The following is a 27,060-nucleotide window of genomic DNA, read 5'->3' as shown; positions in this document are numbered from 1 at the left end:
ACAAGAGAGTTTTTTCTGTAATTGATAAAAAAAAAACAAAAACACAAAGCACCAACATAAGAATAAACAATCCAACTTTTAAGATGTTCAAAGGATTTGAAATGACATTTCTCTGAAAAAGATACACAAATGGTCACAAAGTATGTGAAGAGATGCTGAATATCACTAGCTATTAGGGATATGCAGACCAGAATTACAATGAGATACCACTTTCTATCTACTAGTTGGCTCTAATACAAAAGACAATAAGAAATGTTGCCTAGGAAGTGGAGAAACTGGAACTCTCATTTATTGCTGGTAGAATTGTAAAATGATGCAGTAATTCTGGAAAATAGTTTGATAGTTCCTCAAAATGTTAAATGTAGATTTATCATATGACAAAGCAACTCCACATATATTTATTCAAAATAAATGAAAATATATGTCCACACAAAAATTGTACATGAACATTTATTGCATTATTTATAATAGGCAAAATGGAGGAAAATCCACATTTTTATCAGCTAATGAATGGACTGACAAAATGTGGCATATCTAGACAATTAAATATTATTCAACAATAAAAATAAATGAAGTACTGATACATACTACATCATGGATGGACCTTGAAAATATTTTAAATAAAACGAGCTCCTCACAAGAGACCAATATTGTATGATTCCATTTATGTAGAGATGCAGAATAGACAAATCTATAGAGACAGAAAGTAGATTAATGGTTGGTTGCCAGGATCTTGACAGAAGGAGTACTGGACAATAAATGGTATGGCATTTCCTTTAGGGGTAGTTGCACAATTATGTGAATTTACCAAAAAACCTTGAACTGTATATTTTTTAAGGGTGAATTTTGTGGTATAAAAATTATATCTCAATAAAACTGTTATTAAAAATCTTTTATTTGCTTCAAATATTTTAAAACAAGAAAAACTTGTTAAAATTTCTTTATCACTAATACCTTGTAAGCTTCTTAAAGATGAGACACATATTTTACTCATTTTTGCTCTCTTTTTTAAACTCTCACTAGGAGTAGCAATGATTTTTTATATAATAAGTATTCAGTAAATATTTGATGAGTGAGTGAAAATAGGTCTTAACCACATCTTTCTGCAAAGAGGTACTTAAAGTTTCTGCATTTATGCAAGGGATTCACAACAAAATATAAAACAAGAAAATTAGAGATGATGCAGAGATTCTAGTTGCTTAAATACCGTGATGGTTAATTTTATGCGTCAATTTGGCTAGGCCACAGCAGCTAGATATTTGGTCCAATAACAGTCTGTATGCCACTGCAAAAGTATTTTTTGAATGAGATTAGCATCTAAGTCAGTAGACTTTGAGTGAAGCAGTTTACCTTCCATAATATGTGTAGGCCTCATCCAATCAGTTGAAGGCCTTGAGAAAAAAAGACGAGGTCTTGAGGAAGAGGGAATTCTGCCTCCAGACTGCCTTTGTACTTGAGCTGTAGTATCAGCTCTTCCCTGGGTTTCCAGTATGTTGGCCCACCCTGGATATGTTGGACTTGCCAGGCTTCACAGTTGTGTGAGACAGTTCCTTAAAATCAATCAGTCAATCAATTTGTACGTGTACACAACAGGTACACACAAACACATCCTATTCTGTATCTCTGGAGAGCTTGAACTAATACAAACACTGGAGAACATCTTTTTTCATTATAAGAATTTAATAAAAATAGACTCTAATTTTCTTAGCAATAAAGGAATAACCCTTTGTTCCTGAGGGCCTTTTAAATTTGATTTATTTGGCAAGTTATAATTTGTTTCAATTTCCTCTAAATTTGAAGTGCCTCTTTTAGACTTTTTAATCACTTTATACATCTATTTAAGAACCTTTTACTTACTATCTCAAGTTAGATGATCTCTGTTTGACTTTCTAGGCTTTTTTAAAAAAATATATAAATTAACTCATCATACCTAGGTACATTTATTTTTCACCACTCCTCAATTGGCTCCATTTACTGTAGTAAATCTTAGTGCCTCCTAGTCTTTTACTATTGTTATATTCATTCTTATTTCCACAAGGCTTATATACCTCCTTTTGCTTAATGTCCATCTACCATTTTCTTCATCTAGCCACAATTAATTTATCAAAACCTATCATGAGTTATAAATCTTTGTGGATTATTATATGCCACACTTATCTCATTGATTTCTAACTTTCCATTTAATTTATAGTCAGCCTTTGAAATTAACTCCTAAGAGCTATATTAGTTTGCTAGTGTTGTTGCAACAAAGTGTCGCAAACTGGGTACCTTAAGTAATAGAACTGTATTGTTTCACATTTCTGGAGGCTAGAAGTCTAAGGTGTTAGCAGAGTCAGTTCCTCCCAATGGCTGTGAGAGAGAACCTGTTTCATGCCTCTAACTTCAATTCTGGTAGTTTGCTGGCAATCATTGTCATTCTTTGGCTTGTAGAAGCATCATTCATATCTCTGCCTTTATCTTCACACGTCATTCTCCCTGGGTATCATGTGTCCACGTTTCCATTTTGTTAAGGACACTAGTCATATTGGAGTAGTGTCCCACCCTACTCCAGTATGATCTCATCATAAAAAATTGAATCTATAACAATCTTGTTCCCAAATAAGATCACACTCTGAGGCACTAGAGGCTAGGACTTCAATATATAAATTTTGGAGCATAATTCAATTTGTAACAAATGCTATTTAATTTTTTATGAGACAGAATGATAGCCATATATATGACCAAGAATGAAATCAAATTCCTTATTCTTTATAGGATGTAAAAAGATTTTTCTCCATTAATTGGCAATAAAATCATGATTATCTCCTTTCATCTTTATTTCATAGTGTCAGAAAGAACGGAATTATCATCTCCTTGGCATGAGATTACTAGATGACATTTTTTATTCTATAATAAAAGAGTATAATAATTGGTCTAACATTTCCCAGAAATTATAATGGTTGAAACAATATAATCATTTATAAAAGGCAGTTTACCCTATAATTCATTTCTCTTAATTTCAGAAATACATTCAAAGATTTGGAATTGAGTATATAATATATCATTTCAGTAGATTGCTGCGGTTTTCCACTGAACCCTCCAGGGATGATCTGAATAGGGGTAGAATTTTAGTTGTAGAGAACAGATAATAATGCCAATTAATTTTATTTGGTAGTAATAAATCAATTTTTACCCTGGAGGAAAGATAACTCCAAAATATTACATTTTATTTTTCTATAGGATGTAAATCAGTTTAGTTTCCATTAGCAAACCCATTTCAGCATTCCTAACTGCTTGTGTACACATGCCTGTGCTTCAATTTCTCCTTTGAACTTGGTTTTAAAATCTTACTGGTCTCTTCATCAATTATTGAGCTGAACAAAATATATATGTGTTCATTTTATGTTTTTATAGTGATTTCACCTTTTTGAAAGTAATACTTTAGCATTAACATAACCATCAAATTAATATTCAAAATTGCAAAATATTTTAATTAAATACTGTTTTTCTTTAATTTGATGATATTTGACTTTAGAGGAGACAAGTTTAATTCCAGAATAATAAAAGATGGTCTTTTTTTAAAATTTAAGTCAACAAATCTATACCTGCACTTATTATTTATAAATGTTAATTGAAATAATTTGAAACAAGCACAAATTCCATTGATTAATTGTATATCTATGCAGCATTACTAATTTTTTTAAATGCATTTGGTAGATGTCTAAAATCATAAAAAGGAGGATGTAATTCTGGAAAGACATAAATAACAATGGTTTCTCTAATGCAGAGGAAATGGCCCCTCAGTTTTAACAGTCCCTCTTTTTTTTTCCTTTCCCCCTTTGGTCTAATGTCTTACTGAATTAATGAATCTATTTGTCTTGTAATTTATATTATATTTATAAAATAAATGGATAAGATCTGTTTAATTTTCTATATGATCCTAGCATTACACCATGAGCAAGTAAGTACTGTTGACCTAAAACAAATAGATTGACCATCATTTTTTTCAACAAAAATGTGTTTATTCAGAATCAGCAGAAAATTGCACTTCAGGGTCCACAGCCATGGTGAGCCGCATGCAAGTTCCTATATGATAAGGGAAGGAGAATTTTTTTATAGAGGAGGGAAGGAAGTTAGGAAGGCTATATAGTAAACAAAATATCCATGGCCTTTCACTGGCTGAGTTGTTGCAAGGAAAGTAGTCTTTCTTCTTCCTGTTGGGCTGTGCTGTTATTGCAGGTTATGAGAGCTCCCTGTTGTTCTCGTCTCCCAACTCCATGGAATTGAGGTTTCTATTTATCAATTTTTTACAGTACTTCCTTACAATGTTAATAAAGATGTATAAATACATTCTTTCAGCTCATTTTGAGACAGGAGGGAAGAGGGCAGGGTACAGCCATTCAAGGAATAACACAGCAATTAACACCAAAATAGTGGAAGATTCAGCTCCTAGTAGGCCTTGAGGCTCAATATGGTGGGAGATTTGACTTCTAGCAGACCTTGAGCTTTATTATATGCTCATTGTAATATTAACATGGTAAAAGACACTCCCACACTCCCACAGGCGCCATGACAGTTTCAAGGCTGACCATAAAAGGTCAAAGAGTGGGCAATGGCCCAGTTCCTGGAAATCTCAGCCCCTTTACCAGGGTAGTTGGAATTGTCCTCCCACTTGTTAGCATATGAAGCTACCGAGACCATAAAAATTGGTAACACCGCATCTCATGGCTGCCTCTCTCGCTTCCTCATCTTCAGAGATGGCCCACACTCTGTCTCTGGAGCATGTGTCTACTTTTACTTTAACCTGGGCACCCAACCCCCAAACCTCATGGCCTTTCTCTCGCCTTCTGAAAGAGCCTACCCTGTGTAGTATGTCTCTCTCTGAATAAATCTACCTTTACTCAGCTGTGGCTTGCTCTTGAATTCTTTTCTGCATGAAGCTAAAGACCCACACTTGGCGGGGCATGTCCCAGTGGCTCATCTGAGACCTAGGACACGGCCCTCCTCATGCCCCACATTTATTTTTCCTGTATCAATTCTATATGTCCTAGGATTTGGGGGCATTTTTAACTTTAAGCAAATGTCTTCACCTCTTCCTCTTTCTTTTCTTATTGGCAAAGTAGGCCTCCACAGTCTTGATTGTTCATTTTTAAATATACAGAATACAAAAAGAAGCCTTCCAGAAATCATGGAGTAGAGGAAACTTTTCAATTTTCTAAGATTATTAGTTCAAACTAGGTTTAATCCCACTCATTTTCTTAGAATTTTTCTTCAGAAATTTGGATAAACCCAGATTCAAACAGTTACTATCCTCTGAGTTGAAGAAGTAAGTGCATTAAGCTTTTGCTTTACCCTCTCAAAAATTATATTGGATATAAATATGCTTAGAGTTGAGGGGAGGCCCTACTGTATATATGAGCATCATTATCTGTGTGGCTACTTGCCAATAAAATATTTTTTAACATACCAAAGTGCACCTATAAATTGTGATCACTATTACCTCTGGCCAAAGACAAGCATCTGCATGTCAAGAATAAAAATGAATCCTATTCTGTCAGAAGCTAAGAGAAGAAAACTCTTCTCTGACTCTGTGTGGAAGGAGCAACACTATGAGAGAAGGTGGTGAACATTCTTTACCTCAGTGCATACCTCTTCTTTCTGAGTCAGCTTGCAGACAGAAAGAAACCATTTTTCACTCTGTCATGTCTATTTTAAAGAGGCAGCTCCCATTCAGGGAAGGTCTTTGGTTGTCCAGTTGTGTCTGTAACTGGGAGGGTAATAATTCAGTGGTAATATACTAACAAATCTACTTGCCTACATATGGGTGACATCTGAACAAGTTCACTTGCCCACAGAGCTAAGTGTGGTCTCTAAGTTTAATTTTACCAGCGATGAGATGGTATTTTGATTTCTATCTCTCTGACTTTTACTTATATTTCTTAATACTTGACAAACACAGTGGGCAAAGGAATGATCTTTATTAACCTTAAAACTATAACACTTATACAGAAAACAATATGGTAATGATTTTAAATGTATCTGTTCTTTTAAAGTTTTTAAAATAATGTTTCAGACTCATGGCCTTTGGGAGATTTTGGTCCTGTAAGAAAAATCAGAAAAGATCTTTTATACTAATAGGGTAGGGTTGCCCAGTTAAATTTGAATTTCAGGTAAACTTTTTTTTTTCTTAGTATAGACATTACGTGGAATATATTTATACTAAAATACTTTTTATCTAAAATTCAAATTTAACTGGACAGCCAATATTTTTATTTCTAAATATGGCAAACTTACCCTATTAGTATCTATATATTGAGGTCAAATTTTCAAATTTACCTAAATGTGTTTCTGGTTCTGATTTGGTGAGATTTTAATCTGCTATCTGATATGTTCCTGCTTTTCTGATAATATAACTCTCAAATGATTTTTATTTTAAAGCATCAGAAGATCTGCTAATATTAGGAGATATGGTTCATTTCAAGAGGAGAAAACACTGCTGCAATAGATTGGGGTAATATTGCTTTTGCTACTCTTATAAATGTAAACACATATATTCAAACTAAAAGTTTAGAGAAAAATATATTTTTTATAATTCAACTGCAAATTATTCTTCTCTATCACTCCTCAGATGATTCTAGGACCCAATTAAAATATGTGTAAGGTGGGGGGTTCCCACACCACCAAGCAATTCTTAGAACACCAGCTGGGTTTCCTATAATTCAGCTAATTTTCTTGGTGCTATCTACTCAGAGATAGCATTGGATTCTGCAGGTTAAGGGCTCAGTCCTATAAGACTGCCCCCACCTCCAATTCAGAAGCCAATCACAAGTTCAGGTTATACCTGTGCTTTGATTGACTGAGTAATAATTGGAGATTCCAAGACCCTGTCCTTGGGTTCAAGTAATTTGCTAGAATGGCTCAGAAAACTCAAAAACTCATTTACTCATTAGATTGCTGCTTTATTATAAAAAGAATATAAATCATTTATAGCCAGATGGAAGAGGTGCATAGGGTAAGGTATGGGGAAAGGGCATGTAGCTTCCATGCCCTCTCAGAGCATGCCACTCTCCCCACATCTCCATGTGTTCCCCAACCTGGAAGATCTGCTAACTGTGTCCTTTTGTGTTTTTTTTACGTATGCTGTATTACATAGACCTGATTGATTAAATCATTGGCCATTGGTGATTGATTCAACCTCCAACCCCTCTCTCCTCCCTACAGGTCAGGGGGATGGAAATGAAATTTTCAACTCTCTAATCCCCATGGTTGGTTGTCCTGGCAATGAGCTTCCATCTTTAGGTGCAGTCCAAAAGTCATCTCAATAAGATAACAAGAGATATGTCCTTTGCTCTTATCATGGGACATTTCAAGAGTTTTAGGAACCCTGTACCAGAAACAGGGACAAAGGTCAAATATATATTTCTTATTATAAATCACAATATTGCAATTCCCAACAACACAAATTCCAAGCACACAATTGTTTGTACAATAAAATCAGTTTGAGGTATCTTACTGTCAAGATATTATAGCATGTTTGTCTTTTCTAGCCACAATTATCATTGGAATCATCTACCATAGCTCTGTTTCTCTCAGTCTAACCATTTCCAAACACTTTGCTACATTTATATATACATGTCCAGAAGACCATAAGAAAGACCATTTCTGCCTTAGTTTCTAATCAAACCCTTGCCTTAGTTGTGCTGATTCACTAGGCTCTAGTTTTAATATTTGGCTTCTAGACATTCCTGTATAAATCTCTCATTCAATAATCTGTCACTAGTTGATCTCCAATCTTGGCCAACTGGTTACTTGATCCATGCCTAGTTTTTATTTCTGATATTTAAATGTAGCTCACATAATCTCAGCAGAGAAACAGTTAAATGTTGAAACTCCTAGCAACTACAAGAAGGAGATATTTTTTGTTTTTTAATACTGTGCTAAATAGGAAATACCATGGTGGCCATGTTTTTACCCACTGGGCAATCCTTTTTCAGCTTTGTTCTTACTCTGTAATTATCATTTTTATTATTTTAGCCAAAAGGAGTGAGGTTTTTAAGAGCTTTCCTCTGCTGTAGCACAGGCAGAAGGCAGAACAGACATTAGAAGCGTGAGACTGCTTAGAAAGAGGCAGAAAATTGCATATCTTAATAGAAATTTTTTTAAAAGGTAAAGAATGGAATTTTTGTAAAGAACTTTGAATGATTCAACTTTTATACATGCAGTTGATAAAGATTCAGTGTGAAATGAACTTTAAATAAATGTGTAATGAAATAGTTTTTTTTTAATAGTAATATGGGACACAAAACATGGAAGGGATTGTGCTGAATAAAATTGGCTGAGCTAAATAATATTGGAAAAGTGTGATATGACAGGATAGGTAGAGTTCTCTTAACCACATTGGCTAAGTGTTTCATTATTTTTTTTAAGAGAGACAAAATGGGAAGTTAGAAACACATCTCCAACACTAATAGTTTGTTGTAAAAAGCATCCTTAAGAAAACTGTATAATAAATTATTTAAATATTTTTATTCTACAATGTGAATTTTCTTTCTCCATTGTTTATTTATTTATTTATATTTTTTTCACTGTCTTAATACATCTGTTTGGGAAACCCTTCCCTGATAAATTGCAGACGAGATTTTGATATCCAGAGTGGCTAGAATGAATTTTCTTAGTGACTTAGATGATGATGTTTCTGGAAATATGGAGAAGTGAACTGTTCTGAAGGGTACTGAGAAGGTATATTTAAAAGGAATTGGTGTTTGGTTAGTTGAAGGATCTGATGAAAAGTGATGACTCAAAATAGTACTATATATAAAATAAACAACAATTTTCTACTGTGTAGCACAGGGAACTATATTCAGTATTTTGTAGTAACCTATATTGAAAAAGAATATGAAAAGGAATATATATACATTTATGACTGAACAATTATGCTGTACACCAGAAATTGACATATTATAAACTGACTGTATTTCAATGAAAAAAAAATGACTTCCAGGTTTCTATTTTTAGCACATAGGTATAGAGTGGTATATATTTCCTTATATGGAGTGTTGGGGTGGAGCAAATAAAAATAATTCAGTTTTCAACATTTTGAATTAAATATGCATGTGGGGGTTTTAGATAAGTCCAGGTGGCTCAATGTATACACATATTGAAAGCTCAGAAGAGAGATCTTTATTCCAGCCAGTGATTGCCAATATTTTTCCAGTCAATTTTTTAAAATTTTCTGAAAATGTCCCTCTAGCCATTGTTGTTTAAATTCAGGATTTTTTTTTTACCCTGTCCAGCACACCCTAACAAATATTATTTGTACGTACTGTTAGAGCAATAGTTTCTGTCTTCATTAAGGTTCTGTGACATCTCTAGAGATGTAGGTGGAATGGGGAATTTGATTTACATTGACTATTTGATGTGAGATTATAACGCCTCTTCCAATCCTAGTATTCTTTCCATGACAGAGTAGAATTTTATTCCCTAAGAGAACCTGACCTTAATTTGCCAGGAACTTCCAGAGCACTGTCATTGTTCTTACATAATATATACTCCTAGAAACCCTGAGGTACATTTTATATTCTGTGAAATCCCATATTTTCCAATAAAATAAAGGCCCAACTTAAATTTAGGCTTTATTTCTATGTGACCATTCACGGATTTTTTTCTCACATTATTTAGTAGCCTTGGCAAAGTTTTCCCATGTTAGCTACAAAATGTGATCCTTCTGAAAATTCTTGAATCACGTCTTTGACACCACTATACCACAAGCATTCATTATTGAGTTTCAAGTATAAAATTCCATTAACAAAAAATTGAATAGTTATGTGATAAATGAACAGAAGAAATTTTAATGTTATAACTTAAAAGGGTTGAAACTCTAATCTTGTGCTAGAAATTTCTGACATGCCATTTTGTTCAAACCTCATCACCATGCTGCAAAAGTACCCTTTTACAGATGGGAAAACTTTAATGCAGGCTACACGCTTGATGACTCCTACTTGGCAGATCTACCAACAATGCAGGGGTTCTTCCGGTTTTGAAAGCAGAAACTGACAGTGCTTTGACTATCCCCAACCTGACTTTCAATGGCCAGTAGCTGCATTGTTCTCAGAAAGCTCTCTCCTGCTACCAGAACCCATTTTGTCCATGGGCATGGCTAGCCAGAATTATTGGGAAATACTGTCTTTTGTTAAAACAAAAAACCTTCTTTATGAGATAGAAGCATATAATGGATATCTTGGAAATAATTAATTTCCAACAGATCAGCATATTTTTTTCTTGTATGTTCTGACAGATGAGATAAGAAAGCATAAGATTCCAGAGGAAAAAGAGTGGTTAAAAAAAAAGGAAATGATAAAGACAATGAGTAGTTATGATCCCTAATGAATAATTTTATCATAATTTTTTTTTTTTATGGCTGAGGCTAAAAAAGAGATTTTTTTTTAGGGCAGCATGGTGGTGAGGGCAGCTGGGGCGGTGGTGGCCATGATGGAAGTCCACTAGGCAGTTTGAGGAGCTGCTGTGCATCAGAGCCAAGTCCCTCCTTGCAATCCATTTTGGGGCACCATGGGTCCCACAGTGCACTCAGATGAACAGCATGATGCCAGAATTAGCCAAAGATCACCCTCAGGTTTCATTTGTGAAGTTGGAAGCTGAGGCCATTCCTGAAGTACCTGAAAAATATGAAATTAGTTCTGTTCTCACCTTTCTGTTTTTGGAGAATTCTCAGAAAATTGACCAATTAGATGGTGCGCATGCCCCAGAGTTGACCAAAAGAATTCAACAACATGCATCCAGTGGCTCCTTCCCACCCAGTGGTAAGGACCGGAAAGAAGATCGAGAGCTCATAGGACTCGATATATTTGAGCATATAGAAGCATCTGAAGAACTAGATACGATTTGCCCCAAAGCTCCCAAATTAGAGGAAAGGCTCAAAGTACTGACAAATAAAGCTTCTGTGATGCTCTTTATGAAAAGACACAAATAGGAAGCTAAGTGTGGCTTCAGCAAACAAATTCTGGAAATACTAAATAGTACTGGAAGTTCGGCAAGGATTAAAAACTTACTCCAATTGGCCAACATACCCTCAGCTGTATGTGAAAGGGGAGCTTGTTGGAGGATTGGATATTGTCAAGGGACTGAAAGAAAATGGTGAGTTGCTGCCTGTACTGAAAGGAGAAAATTAATTGTTAGACTTGGTGCCCAACTACTGCTGGAAAGACTTCATTACTGGGGAGCAGTTCATGATGTAGTCCTCAGAAATGGACTAGGAGTAGAAAGTGCTCATTCCCAGTTATGCTTTGTATATTTCACAAGGTTGTGCTAAATAAACGTATATGATGCTTTTTCCACCAAAACTAGAACACGATAAATATCTTCAATTGAAAAAAAAGAAAAGAAGGATTTTTAAAAATCTGATAGAAAAAGTTTTAAAAAAGTAATGGTTTGGTAAGAATTTCCAAATGACAATGTGTGTAGTATTGACTTTTTTTTTTTAATATCTATGGAACTGAGCATCTTGCAGGCAAAATTAAATTTATACTTTGCTTCAACTTTTGAAGAGGTCAAAATGTTGCCTGATTCTAATTGTCAATCACAAAGTTTCCAAATGAATACACACTGCTCCAAAGCAAGAGAAAAAGAAATGGTGTCTGAAAATGATATGAAAACAAGGCAGTCTTAGGTAAAAAATATATATATTTTTTTAATCCACTGATGTTCAACACAGGTGCAAAGAAAACATCACTCTCACTCTTTTGTTTTAATAAGAATTTTATGCTTAAATTTACTATGCTAAATGACATGGAGGGAAATGGAGGGAAGCTGCCCTCAATTTTTTTTTTTTTTCAGTTTTTGAGCTGGATGAAAAGATTTTGTTTTTCTGGAGTGCTTCCATGCTGACTTTCACAGCAACTGCTGTGAGGAAACTCCAGTAGAAGAACAGACATTCACTTTTTCATGTCATCTCTTGATCTCTCTCAAAAGGGTCCCAAGCAATTTCAATCCTCTGTAAAATTTTTTGTATATTCTCACAAAAATGTTTATCTCTGGTAAATATCCAATTTGTGAGGCAGGTGGGGACAAAGAAGCGATTTACTACTAATTACTAGTAACTGTTTGAAAATAATAAAGCACTAAAAAATAGCTGCTACTTTATATGGCATTAAGTCAAAACTAATTAACACAGGAGTTGAAATTGTTCATTTTCATGACAAGTTTTTAGTTGTTAATATCAGCATTCACAGTAGTGCTTGCTGGTATAGTGCCTTTTATGACATATGTGTGTTTGTTTATAAATAGCACTTACACAAATGGCTTACAATCAGTTTATACAAAAAGTTATTGAGAATGACGAAGTTAGTATTCTATTAGCAATCATCTTTTTTCATTTAAAAAGACAATATTGGTACTACATTTTCATGTTGCATTTACATTTGTGATACAGATAATGTCCTAGAAATGTATTGCTTTATTCACTAAAAATGTCCCCGTTAAGAAACTGATTCATAGACTCCAAATTGAATTAGAAATCTAAATATATATATATGTATATATATCTGATTACATTAAAAACTATACTGAATTTATAATGTTCAGTAGAAACAAAAGTTCATTTAGAAGCAGACGACCATCTTTCTTATTTATAGGACCTCTGCCTTCTGTTCTTGTGTCTACATTTTTAAATTATTTTAATTTTTTTACATATTGTATTGATGAAATAAAATTTATATTTTAAGGCCAGACAAGAAAAATTAAACATAAATAATCTCTTTGTGTTTGTATGGGTCTCCTCCCACCCTCCCTAATGCACAGTGTACGTCTGCCTTATCCATTAATCAAATCTCAAAGATGGGAGTGACTGCTGAACTGTTAAGATTTTTTTTTTTCCCTTTCTTCTGACACTAGCACTGTAACTTCTTAAAAGGAGAGTATTCTTTCCCAACTCTGTAGGGGGTCATGCTGACTTGCTGCTTGCTTTGTATGTGCTTACCTGGACTGTGTCTCCTTGGTGACCTTGATGTAAGATATCAGTATATCATTTTGATGTATGATCCTTTGCCTCAAAAATTTATAGGACTGTGCCTTCAACTTTTAACAGGTGGAATAGTTCTCAGAGCTGTCTGAGAATCTGTCTCCCAGGTTATAATCCTCAGTTTGGCTTGAACAAAATTCTCTTTTTTTCCTTCTTAACTTGATTGTTAATTGAATTTTTATTGACAGTATGATTCTATTCATATGAAATATCCAGAATGGAAAATCCTAGAAATAGAAAGCAGACTAGCAAGCTCCAGGGAAGGGGAGAAATGCAGAGTGACTGGTCAATAGGTATGGAGTTTCCATTTGAGGTCATAAAGATGTTCTCAAATAGATAGTTGTTATCATTGCACAATACTGTGAAGGTACTTAATGTCACTGAATTGTACACAATAAAATGGTTAAAGTGTTAAATTGTATGTTTTGTACACTTTACCACAGCTTTAAAAAATGGTGGATCTCTCTTTGAAAACTTTGTTTTTCTCATACAACAGGGTGTGTTTCTGACTTATTCCTTATTTTTGGTCCCCTATCTTGTAACTGAATCTCTCCATGGAGAAACTGCCTAGTCCCCTAGTCCTTCTGCTCCTGGAGTGCTTGCTTTTTTTAAATATATGTTTTTTTCATTTCTATCGAGATATAATTGACATATAACATTGTGTAAGTTTCATATATTACAAAATGATGATGTGATACACACTATCAGGCTACACAAAAAAAGACTAAAATTAAAGAGACAAAAAAGGCAAAATATTGGATAAAAAGTGGAGCGATTAGAATTTTCATACACTCTGGTGAAAGGCTAAATTGCTATAGCCATTTTGGACAACTGTTGTGTATTATCTACTAAAGCTGAACATAAATACATCCGAAGACCTAGCTGATTATATCTATATTTTTTTCACCAAAAAATATTTACAACAATATTTATAGTAGGTAGCATTATTTAAAATAGTTTCAAACCCAAAACTACCCAAATATCTATCAACAGTAGTTCAGATAAATAAATAATTAATGCTATAGTCCCACAAAGGAATACACACGAAGTAGTGAGAATGAATGATCTACAACTATATATAGCTGCATAAATAAATCTGATAAATATAACATTAAGCAAAAGAAACCAGAAAACAAAAGAGCATATAATTCAACTTATATAAAGTTAAGAAAAAGGAGTAAAAAACCAAGCTGTGGTTTAGAACTTAAGATAGCAATTATTATCAGGATAGAGTGGGACAGTCATGGAAAAAGAGCATGAGCAGGGCTTCTAGGACATTGGCAACATTCTGTTTCTTGATCAGAGTTCTATTTTCATGGTGTGTTTATTTGTAAAAGTACATTGAGCTGTAAGGTTCTAATATGTACACTTCTCTCTGTGTATATTGTTCCCAAGTTAAATGAAAAGTTTTTTTAAAGAATGAAAACATGAGACTCCCAATTTTAGTTCTGAAGTGTAAAAGGGTTGGAAGTCATAACTCCTATACTTAAGCAAGAAAAAAGAAGAACAAACAAAAAATCAAGGACTTTTATCAGAATCATCAGAGAATGGGAGTCACAGAGCATTAGTCAAAAAACTAGTAGCAAACCCAGCCTTGTGAGAGTTCTATGTTAGGATAAATAAAGGCAAATCAATTGATCCAGTCTTTCAGGAAGCCATTAGACAAGTCAAAACACATAATTCACTGAGAATAAGGCCCATGCTGTTCCCTACAGTACTAGAAACTTCTACCAAGAATGCAGGCTACTGTCTTCAAGGTTACCACCATACTCAGTGGTGGGGAATAGTAAAAGGCAAGTTAAAATGCCACAAAGGTCTCTTACCAAGGCTCAGCTATTTTTTCATTAATATGGATTTCCCTGTTTGTTATAAGCTTTTGATTACATTTAAGAGTTCTGAAAAAGTTGATTCTGCTAGTTTGTGCTAGCTTACTTATTGCTTTTTTTTTTTTGAGAGGTAGACCTTTGGAGTTCCCTACTCAGTCACTTTCACTAGTGTCAATTCACCTTAACAAATTTAAAAGATTAGAAACTATACAAAATATGTTCTTAGAATACAATGGAACTGATCTATAAATGAGTAGGAGAAAGATAGCTGAAAAATATCAAAATACTTGGAGATTAAACAATAAACTACATAACATACAAACAGCCTCAAGGAGAACTTTAAAAATTATTTTGTTAATTAAATGAAAATAAAAATATAACTTATTAAAATTTGTAGACTGCAACAAAGATAATAAAGAGTAAAATTTGTGGCATTTAATGCATATATTAAAAATGAATAAAGCTCTAAAATCAACATCATACTGACAATCATACTGACAAAAATGTCTAGAACATATAAACAATTAAAACAGTGTCACAGGATATGTTAATACATATCAGCAATGAACAATCTGAAGTTAAAAACACAATAAATGTTTATTGGAAACAAAAAATGAGTTATATATATATATAACTATATATATAACTATATATATAACTATATATATATATATATAGCTATATATATATAGCTATATAAATATATATATATATATTTAACAAAATATGCATACTACCTATATGTAGAAAACTAAAAACTCTGATGAAAGAAATCACTGAAACTCTAAATAAGTTTAGAGATATTTTATAATCATGGTTTGAAGGACTCATATTATTAAGATGTCAATTGTTCCTAATTGATCTATAGATTCAATACCATGCCAAAAAAAAAAAATGCTCAGCAAGATATTTTGTCCAAATACTGACTACTCCTCTACTTTAAAAAAGATGAGGAATACCAGGGATTTTCTTCATTAGTGAGAAGTGTCACTTTCTCCAGTGTTACTGCCAAGACACTAGTGCAACTCTTAATGCAAATACCTGCTGTTCACCCCTATTTAAAAGTTTCTCTGCTATTGTTTCTCCCTCATTACTAAGCTTTCTGGGCCTACAAAGGTAACAATGTCCTACTATAAAATAAAATAAAACAAACAAAAATCCAACTCATAAAAGACAAAGAAACCATCTCCTGCTAGGCAATGATGTAATTTAGATAATGACTTTCTAGACACAATGTACTTACATTCATCATTCATTCATTTAAAAAAGTAACCATGCTAGTGAAGATTTTAGGCCCATTGGTTAGGGATTCTGGTGTCAGGGCAGAAAGTGATTTCTTGGGGTACTTTGACTTGCATGATATTCCTCTGTCTCTACCGTTTAGGTGCATGTTCCATCTGTGCACAGGAGCAATTCTTTATGAGTGACAAAATTCTTGAATTTTTATATTTAGATAGACTTACTATACAGAAAATATGCAGGATACCCAATTTTTTTCTAACTTGCCAGTTCAAAGGAAAAATAAATTATTTGTTCAGTAGAAAGAAGTCATTTAGCTTTGTTAACTTTGTTTTGTGGATAATGTCAAATGTTAGTTGTTTCGGTTGCTTTAAAATTTAATTTTAAAAAAGAGCTTACGCTAGGAACATATGACTGAAGACATCAGCATCATGGCTGTGTTTTAAAAATAAATAAAAATGAAACAATAAGTTTGAAGTATCAGGGTTTCCTTGTTATTGTGGAAAAAAAATCATTCCCAGAAGACTAAAATAGATTCCTCTCCAGGGGAGCTTTTAAATAGCTCTGAATGCAGAAAGGATTTCTGTTTTCGTCTAGCTCTCAACCCAGACTGGCTGGGTAAATGTAATAGAGGAGACCTTAAATACCAAATAAAACAGATTACACCTTATCTTCAAGAACGATGCTAAACTCACAAGATTGTCACATCTGCCCTTCCTGTTGAAGCCAGATCTGTAAAACTATTTTATGTTACATAATGAGGAAACCTAATCCAACATCAAACACCTATTGAGTCAGACACAGAGTCTCCCTTTGCTCCAAGTAAAATCAGCTACATGCCACAGCTGTGTTTTGTGATAAGTAAAGCTGAAAATCTAAAACCATGAAGATAAATAATGATTAAGCTACCAGAATACCTCATGTGTAATTTGTAGGTCAGCTTCTTCAAAGAAATACCTGTCCTAGTAATTATAAAATTAATGAAGAACTTTCTATTTTGAGAAGCTTTACCAGATTATTCTAACTCAACCCATATAGTGAATCCACCTAGTGAATTTAACATCAAGCAATCAATTTTCTTACTTTCTCTCAAAATCTGGGGTTGTTATATGATAAAAGGGACAAGCCATACATAATGCATTGATTGCCCAGGCAGTGCAACCAAATATACATATTACTCATGATCCCAGTAAGGGATCATTTTCACTGTCAAATCATCATGCCCTGTTCTAAGGTCGTAAAGAAGTAGTGTCATATTCAGGCCAAACTTCTTAAAAATGAGTGGTTCATCCTGGGAGAAGATTCATGGAGGTGGGAGAGGAGGGAAAACAGCAATACAGGTGAATTGCTTGCAGGCCTGGCTACAGACTTAAAATCTGTCATTAGTCAACTAGCTTACCTTACCATTTGCTACTCATGAGTACTAAATTAATGAGCTTTTTGGAGTGAAAAGAAACAATGAAGTCTTTCAGTGTAGTATGACTTGACTATGTGGATTCACTTGGGGATGGCATCATTTCAGGATAGCAAGCAAGGTAGGCAAATGCACAGAATACTTTAGATCTCTTAAATTTCATGGCATTAGCTATTATGTAGCTTAGGGATTAAAAAAAAAGTCTTTCTTCTTTTCTCCCTTTTTCTCCTTTTCCTGCTCTTATCCTCCTTATTTTGAGACTTAAATACAGTATAAGGCTACAAAAAATCCACTAATATATACATGTGGAAAAATGTCTTACAATGTTTTCTTTTTTTTAATGGGTAAATTTATGCTATATTTATTGATTGCCCATCTTCTGGTAGTTCCAATACTGTATACAAATCATACATTTATTTTTTTCTTTTTTTTCCAGTTTTATTATGCAGAATTATTACAGTTCAACTGCACAAACACATTATATTGCATGTAAATACATATATATAATACACTACACATTATTTTAGTTTTCATATATGTACTGATTATTGTTTCTAAGAACAGATTAGATCTTTAGCTTTTTAAACTGACATAGTTATCAAAGGAATAAAGTCAACTACAAAATAAGAATCAACAGAATGTGGTAATCCAATCATAAAGGACAGTCAAATGTGCTTACACATATTCAAGAAATCAAAATAATCATTAGTTCATTTGTGTCCTTATTATTATTGTTATTATTTTTTAGATTCTTCATATAAATGTTTTCAAGATTTAAAAAGGAACTTGAAAAGGCTACTTTCATCCAACTTGCTTTTTCATCCCCAGTGACTTTTAACAACGTTTCATGTTCCATAAGTTTTTTCCACATTCATCTCATAGTCACCATGTTTTCTATACCTATTTTCTTCTTTGAAGCTTCTTTATAGTTACAATTGCCTCTCCTATTCGATGTAAACTCTTAAGGACAGGATTGGTGTCTTATTCATCAGTAAATCTTCTGCAATTTGTACAGCAGTGCTTTGAGCATGGGAGGCCCTCTGTTGAGAGTTTAGCGAAGTTACACTGTAACATTGCTGCTTCAGCAACCATTTTGTGTGGCCAACTGGCCAGAAGAGGTGTTGAACTGACATTAGCCCTTCCTGCAAGTACATGCCCTAGATAGCAGCCCTTAGAGTCACTAGTAAAAGTAAGTTCCTGATATGACTTGTCTAGCAGCTCTTGTGAGTAAAGTCTCCCCCAACTACCAGGGCCTTCCCCTTACATGGCCCTTATCTAAGGCCTTTGTGAGGTTTACCAAACTTCATTCTGTTTGGTTTGAATGTGTTAGCGCAGGCAGATACCTAGATATGAGCAGAGAAAGGGGGATGCAGGACAAATGGCAGGAATTGGGCAAAAAAGGAAGGGCCTGGGCCAAATGCAGGAAACCATACATCATGTAAACAATGGGGGTCCTTGGACAGACTGAGGAAAGCAGGAACCTCCAGACTGATAAGAAACCACACATGTTGATAAACAGTAAGGTCCTACTGTATAGCACAAGGAACTATATTCAATACATTGTAATAGCCCATAATGAAAAAGAATGTGAAAATAAATAAATAAATATATATATATGTATAACTGAATCACTATGCTGTACACCAGAAATTAACACAACATTGTAAACTGACTATTTTAATACAAATAAATAAATATGGTGTTCCTATGATGTGCCAAGCATGGTTATAGGTGCTGGTGATTGGCTTTTCGGAGCTTACATTTTGTGTGAGAGGGCAAAGATTAAAAAATATAAACAAGCAAATAAATGAAAAAAAATCAGATAGTAATAAATCATGTGTAAACAAACTCTAGTAAGAGATCTAGTAAAGAATAACTGGTTCCCTAAGGATTTGTGAAGGACCATCTGAAGAGGTGATTTTATCTGAAGTCTGAAGGAGAAAAGGATCCAACAGTGTGATGAACAAGCAGAATTCTATTCCAGACAGAGGGAACAGCAATGCAAAGGAGATAAATTGGGAAATTAGCTTAGCAGATGCAAAGAAAAAAAAAAAAGGAGGTCCGCATTGCTGAAACAAAGGGTGTAAGGGGGAAAAAATGCTTCAAGATAAAGTTAATGAGGTCAGATCATGGGACCAGGTACATAATTTGCTTTATATTCCATAATCAAGGGGAAACAACAAAGGGTTTACTTGACCACTGCATTACACAACTCTTGGTGGGGACACAGTTCACATAATATTCCTTGTGAATGCTTCCCTCTGGAGTATATAAGGTGGCAGGTGAAGAGGCCCAGAATAGGCCACTGTGACGTAAAATTTACTTCGAACAGCAGGCATTTCAGTTTCTGAAATCTCTTACTTGCCTAAAAGTAGAGACTTCCAGAAGAACTCAAAAACTCACTGGAAGCAACCAGAAAAGATTGACTTCACATCATAGGAGATGAGAAACCTCCACACCACACCTAAATAGACGTTGTCACACAACTGTTGTATCTCCCATCTATTCTCCTGAGGCCCCATTTGTCATCTCTAGCAGTCATTTGTTTTCCCAGAAGTCCCCTTCTCCTCCTCCTTTTCTCTTTTGAATATGGTATATAAACCCCAAATTCTAAATGCTTCTTTAAGCCATATTTTTCTCTGAACTCCAAACTCCCATACATATGTGATTAAATCTGTCTTTTCTCTTGTTAATCTGTCTTTTTTCAGTTTAATTTGTAGGCTTCTAAGAACTGATATTAATAGAATGGAGGAAAGTTGTCCCTCCCCAGCACAGGCCTGATAAGCTTGGAGACAACATGATTAAAAAAATTATTTTATCTTTTTTTAATTTATTGAAGTATAGTCAGTTTACAATGTTGTGTCAATTTCTGGTGTACAGCATAATGTTTCAGTCATACATAGACATACATATATTTGTTTTCATATTCTTTTTCATTATAGGTTACAACAAGATATTGACTATAGTTCCCTATGCTATACAGAAGAAATTTGGTTTTTTGTCTATTTTATATATAGTAGTTAATATTGCCAAATCTTGAACTCATAATTTATCCCTTACCACCCCTTTTCCCTAGTTACCATAGGTTTGTTTACTATGTCTGTGAGTCTCTTTCTGTTTTGTAGATGAGTTCATTAGTGTCTCCTTTCTTCTCCTTCTCCTTCTCCTTCTCCTTCTCCTTCTCCTTCTTCTTCTTCTTCTTCTTCTTCTTCTTCTTCTTCTTCTTCTTCTTCTTCTTCTTCTTCTTCTTCTTCTTTTCTTCTTCTTTTTTTCTCCTTCTCCTCCTCCTCTTTCTCCTCCTCCTCCTCTTCCTCATCCTCCTCCTCCTCTTCCTCCTTCTTCTTCTTCATCTTCTTCTTTTTAAATTTCACATATGAGTACTATCATATGGTATTTTTCTTTCTTTTTCTGGCTTACTTCACTTAAAATGACAGTCTCCACATCCATCAATGTTGCTGCAAATGGCACTATTTTATTTTTTATGGCTAAATTGTATTCCATTGTATATATATCACAATTTTTTAATCCAGTCATCTGTCAATGGACATTTAGGTTCTTTCCATGAGCTATTGTAAATAGTGCTGCTGTGAACATTGGGGTGAATGTGGAGATAACACAATTTTGTTTATTATTTTTGTTTTTCTTTAAATTTCTCTCTGACTGTTCTGTGGAGAAAAGATTTTAGGAGAAGAAGCAAAGAGACCTTATAATAGGTATATGATAGAGGTAATAATGGCTTTGGCCAAAGTGATACTGGATGTAAAAGGAACTAAGTGAAATTTTAGTATATATTTGGATATAGATTTAACAGAATTTATTGATTAATTTGATATGAGGAGTAAGAGAAAGAAAGGAAGCACAGATGATTCCTTGCTTTTAGGCTTGAGCAATAGGCTGAAAGCTAGCTGCATTTGTTGAGATGGGGAAGACAGGAGGGAAAATGGATGGAAACAAAAGGACTGCTGCTATGACTATTCAAATTGTCCCTGCACACCCCTAGGGGAGCAACATTTGCAACTTAAGCAATTGATAACATTTTGATATTTGTTAGGACAACCTTCTACAGATAGAATAAAAGTGTCTGATTTTAATAATATTTGTACATTATAATTTTCTAACAATGGGAAGCAATGTGTCTTGAAGAACAGGATTTCTTTTTTTTTGTTCACATGAAGGTGCAGTATAAAAGGGTGAAAAGCAATAGTTTTGTCCTAGCAATATTAAATATAATCTATCTAGTAGATAGTTAAGTGGAAATGCCAAATAGGAAGATGGATATTAGACTCTATAGTTCTGGGAATAGACAAGGGCTAGACTTACAGACTTGGAAATCATTAGCATATATAAAGCATTTAACGCCCAAGACATGGATAAGATTACAAAGGAAGAAAATAAGGATAAAGGTGACAATTCATCATTTTTTTATATTTCTAAACTTTCTTTAATTATAGAATAATAAAATCTCAGATTTAGGAAGAAACCTAGAGGACATCTCTATTCCACTCTAAGAAACATGAATAATCATTTACAGCATCCCAGAGATGTAGTCATATCATCTTTGTATATTTCCAGGTATGTGGAGCTTGCAACTGTGCATGGCCGTCCATTCCATTATAGAACTATTGAATTTTTTTTTTTTGCAGTCCTTCCTCACTTACAGATTCTGCATGGGCAGCGGCAGATATGGCCTGGAACGTTGGATGAAATCAAGCAAAGACTTTTGATCAGATTCCTGGAATTGAAGTCCCCAATCTCTGCCCAGCAGCTTGAATTAATGTCTCTATAAACTCACTATCAGCAAAAAGTTTAGACTATGGAAAGACACTGGCATATTGTGTCTTCTTATCGAATTCTAAATGTACATAATGATACTAACACATTTTTTTCCTTATTAAGACATTATTTCACAAACCCTTCTTTTATTCACCCAGTATATTTCAGAGCTGTGCTTTATAATGAATCATTATACTCAGTCAGGTATAAGTCACTTTGTGGAGATATGGCAATGTTCATTTTATTGTATAATTGCCTTTTGGTACCAAGAGAATATGCCTGCAGGAGAAATATCTAGGGAATTTTCTCCCCAGGTGTTCAGGTTGAGGAAGGAATAAATGTTATATAATGAGAAATACTGAAGGGAGAGCTTTTGGAGCCTGCATCAGTGACTACAGCTGTCCTGAAACTAAATGCATGGCTAAGCCATGACTCACGTAGGATCACTGCATATGGCTGCTCGGATGGTCCCTGAGCAAGAAGTGTGCCATTCCCACAGACAATGATATGACAGATGACCTTGGAACTTTGCAACACAGTGGCCTTGGCCCCATGAAGTAATTAATATTCCTAAGGCCAAAAAATTGTAAAAGATAAAGAAGGGGATAATAATAATAATAGTCACTAAATTTTATTGCTCTGAGTGCCAAGACCTAAGTACTTCACCTTGACTTTTTAAAAAAATTTAATCCCCACAGCTAACTTATAAAGTATATAGTACTTTCTTAGTTTCACAGATAAGGAAATAGACATGTACAAGATGACACACCCCCAGGGAAAAGTTGCTCACATTCAATGGGAGAAAAAAAGCTTTCATCAGTCATCACAGCACACTATATTTCCATTCAAGGAGGAAACTTCTTTTTTTTAAATATATTTTTATTGAAGTATAGTCAGTTTATAATGTTGTATCAATTTCTGGTGTACAGCACAATGCTTCAGTCATATAGGAACATACATATATTCATTTTCATATTCTTTTTAAATGTAAGTTACCACAAGATACTGAATATAGTTCCCTGTGCTATACAGTATAAACTTGTTGTCTATCTATTTTATATATAGTAGTTAGTAACAAGAAAGAAATTCCTCAGTCATCTTGGACCCTTGTGTCTCTGTTTAGTAAATTCTCAGATCTTACCAGTTAGAACTCCCAAATATCTATTAGTCAGTCTTTTGTCCTCCCTTCACTGTCACTGTCATAGTTCTGGCTTTTTTTTTTTTTAATATATAGCTTGAATTTTTTTCAAAAACATTCTAATTGGTCTTCCTGAATTCAGTTTATCCACTTCCAATTTATTATTACATTTCTGTCAGAGTGATTGTTCTAAAACAAATATTTGAATCCTAGCTAACTATTGATTGGGCATGGTGTAGGTTAGCTGTTCTCAAAGTATGGTCCAGGACTGCTAGGGGTCCTCAAGATGCATTCAAGGCATCTGTGAGATCCAAACTATTTTCTTGTACCATTGTCATGGTCAGTCATTGGCTAAGAGCAGCCTAGGAGATGGATAGCCTCAGCACAATGTAGGTAATGAATCCAGAGGGACAGCAGCAGGGCATGTTAGTCAACTATGCTCCCTAGAGCTGGCCATCTGAGCAATGGGTTTCTATGACCAACACAATTTGAGAGGGGAGTGTGTGTGTGCCAAAGAACAGTGGGGTGACTTTAGTGCAGTGGTGATGGTGGTGGTGATAAGTGAGGAGTAGCCTCATCTTTCATAGTAATAAGTCAATAAATCAGGAACGTAAATTGGTGTAGCCACTATGGAAGAAAGTATGGATGTTCCTTAAAAAACTAAAAAACTGAAAATAGACACCATATGATCCAGCAATTCCACCCCTGGACATATATCTGGAGAAAACTATAATTCAAAAAGACACACACACTCCAATATTCATAGCAGCACTATATACAGTAGCCAAGACATGGAAACAACCTAAATGTCCATTGACAGATGAATGGATAAAGAAGATGTGGTATATTTATACAATGGAATATTACTCAGCCATAAAAAAGAATGAAATAATGCCATTTGCAGCAACATGGATGGACCTAGAGATTGTCATATTAAGTAAGTCACACTGAAAAAGACAAATATCATATCATTTTTATGTGGAATCTAAAAAAAAATGATACAAATTCTATTTAGAAACCAAAACCAGACTCACAGACATAGAAAAAAGCTATTGGTTACCAAAGGGGAAGGGGTGGGGTGGGATAACTTAGGAATTTGGGATTAACAGACACACATTACTATATATGAAAGAGATAAACAACAAGGACCTACTGTATAGCACAGGGAACTATATTCAATTTCATGCAATTAGCTATAATGAAAAAGAGTCTGAAAATATATGTATATATGTATGTATATGTATAACTGAATCACTTTGCTGTACACCTGAAAGTAACACTGTAAATCAACTACAGTTCAATAAAAAAATTTTTTTAAAAGAAGTCAATATTTTATATGCAGTGCTGATAAATCAAGGAATAGCGGTATAAGCTACCTATTATGAAATTTAGCATTGATTACCACATGAAATAGCTAAAAGAGCTAAATGAGTTCTTCCCTTTCAAAAAAATCATTTATATATTGAAGGTAAGAGCTTAGATAGTCTCTTAGCATCCTTCAAGTTCTGAAGCTTTATGAGTCTACATGAATATCTAAATCATGGAAAATTAAACACCTCAGTGAGGTATGGAATTTCATTTCCCTTTTCTCAAGACCTTTATGGGATTCAGGACATACTACCCCAAAATATGGAATGTTGGCTTATGAATATTTTAAGTTGAAGAAGTTTGAGAAAATGGAAGAATAGAAAGATATCTCTGATTGTCTCTTCTCCCCCATCCTTCTCTCCTGAAACAGGTCATAGAACCCTCAGGTGATAGATGACCTCCCTATACCCATTGGAAAGAAGCATCCTTATCTCTGAAGACAAAGAAATGGCAAGAAGAATCCTAATAAAAGGCCCTTGTGAAGTTTCCCTGTTTACTACAATTACTTCATACTCCTTAACCTATTATATTCCTCCATGACTTCATGGTCCACTCTTCATCAACTCTAGCATAAAAATCTTAGATCAGGTCTTTACTTTTTTTTTTTTTCCTTGATAAATGCTCCAGTGTCATGTAAAACTTAAATGAAATAAATTTGTATGCTTTTCTTCAGGTAATCTGTCTTTGTTGGTTTAATTTTCAGAGCCATCCATGGATCCTTAAAGGGTCAAGGAAAAATTTTTTTCCCCTACAACCTGCACAGTGGTTTATTTAATTTATAAGCATTTATTGATGCTTTATTATGTGAAGTAAATTTTACTGAGAGTACAATATAAATGTGGCAAAACACATGGAATTTGCCAAGAGGAAGCTTAATGTAGAGAAAGAATGAGAGCTACAAGGGATACAAGTATATAGACAGATGGAGCGCTCATGTTTATATTTTAACCAAACCACAAGCATCATTTTGCTCTCATTAGCTATAAAAACACTACAAAAAGATGGTACACACACACAGCACACACAAGAGGATTATCAATGTGATGTTAACAGGGCTGACTTTCTTTGAAGGTTTGATTGATTAGGCAGCAGCATATCAGGAAAGATTAGAGACGAAGTGGTCCCCTTGAGTAAAGGCATTTATATTAAAAATTTTAAAAAGAGAACTTGTGGCAATGGAATAACAAGTCTTCTATAGCTGGAAGAGAAGGGTTATGTACAGAAGTGACAAGAAGTTCTGTGGAATGGGTAGAGTTGGGAGGCAGAGAAAGAGCAGTTAATTGAAGGAGAGCTTTGGATACCAGAATGAGATGAGATTTCAACTTACTGTCAAAATGAAATCTCTTAAATTTGATCACATCAGAGAAACCAATTAGATTTTTGCCACAATAGAGGGACCAGTCTATGTGGAAATGAAATAGAAATGGAGAGCAAGAATAGAAATCAGTAAATTTCAGAGGTATTTTTCTCTGGGGTCAAGAGAAAAATGCTAATGACTATATTGGGGGATTGTGGAAGAAAAGCCAGAATGGGAGGAAGCATGAAGAGATACGGTTCAGCATGCTAATTTTAATATGCTAATTTCCAGGTGTCAACAAAGCCACTAGTCTCCTTTACATGCAAAGCACAGCTAGGTGAAGACAGACATTTAAGAAAATATCTACACACTCCATTTTAAAGGGTACAATATATTGTTATTGAACTTAACAGAACCAAACTTAAAATATTTTTGTGTTTAATCTTCAACTGTCTTCAAACAGCTTAATAAACTGCAAATATGGAAAGTGTTGTTTAGGTACCATACTTGCCTTTCAATATAGAGATTTGTAGTTGTACAAATACTATTACACATTTTCAGGTCCCTATTGAAAGGAGAAAAGATGTCCATTTAGAATTAAATCTTCTCGCATACTATTTACTTTGGCTTTGGGGCTGTTTCTGAGGAAAGATAAAGTGCTTTTATTGCTATGTAGATATATAGCTATAGATAGCAATATACAGATATATATATATATATATATATATATATATATATATATATACACAAACACACAATTTTTAAAAACAGTATTGTATGTCTCTTCCTTGAACTTCTGCTAGTGAAATATATTTACACTTAAATTAAATGTTGACCCTAGGGGAATGTGGAAATTCATGTTAAGAAAAGATCACAGTACAACATATTCACATAGTTGTAGTCACCATTTTAGAAATAATCAGTAGTCCATTATATGAGTCAAATGAACACAAACAATCCTAGTGCAGATATTTTGACTTACTCTTTTGATGG

This window comes from Vicugna pacos, chromosome X (assembly GCF_048564905.1).
Source record: "Vicugna pacos chromosome X, VicPac4, whole genome shotgun sequence".
Classification (NCBI taxonomy): Eukaryota; Metazoa; Chordata; class Mammalia; order Artiodactyla; family Camelidae; genus Vicugna; species Vicugna pacos.
The sequence above is the reverse complement of the archived record's forward strand: the minus strand, read 5'-3'. Positions refer to the sequence as shown.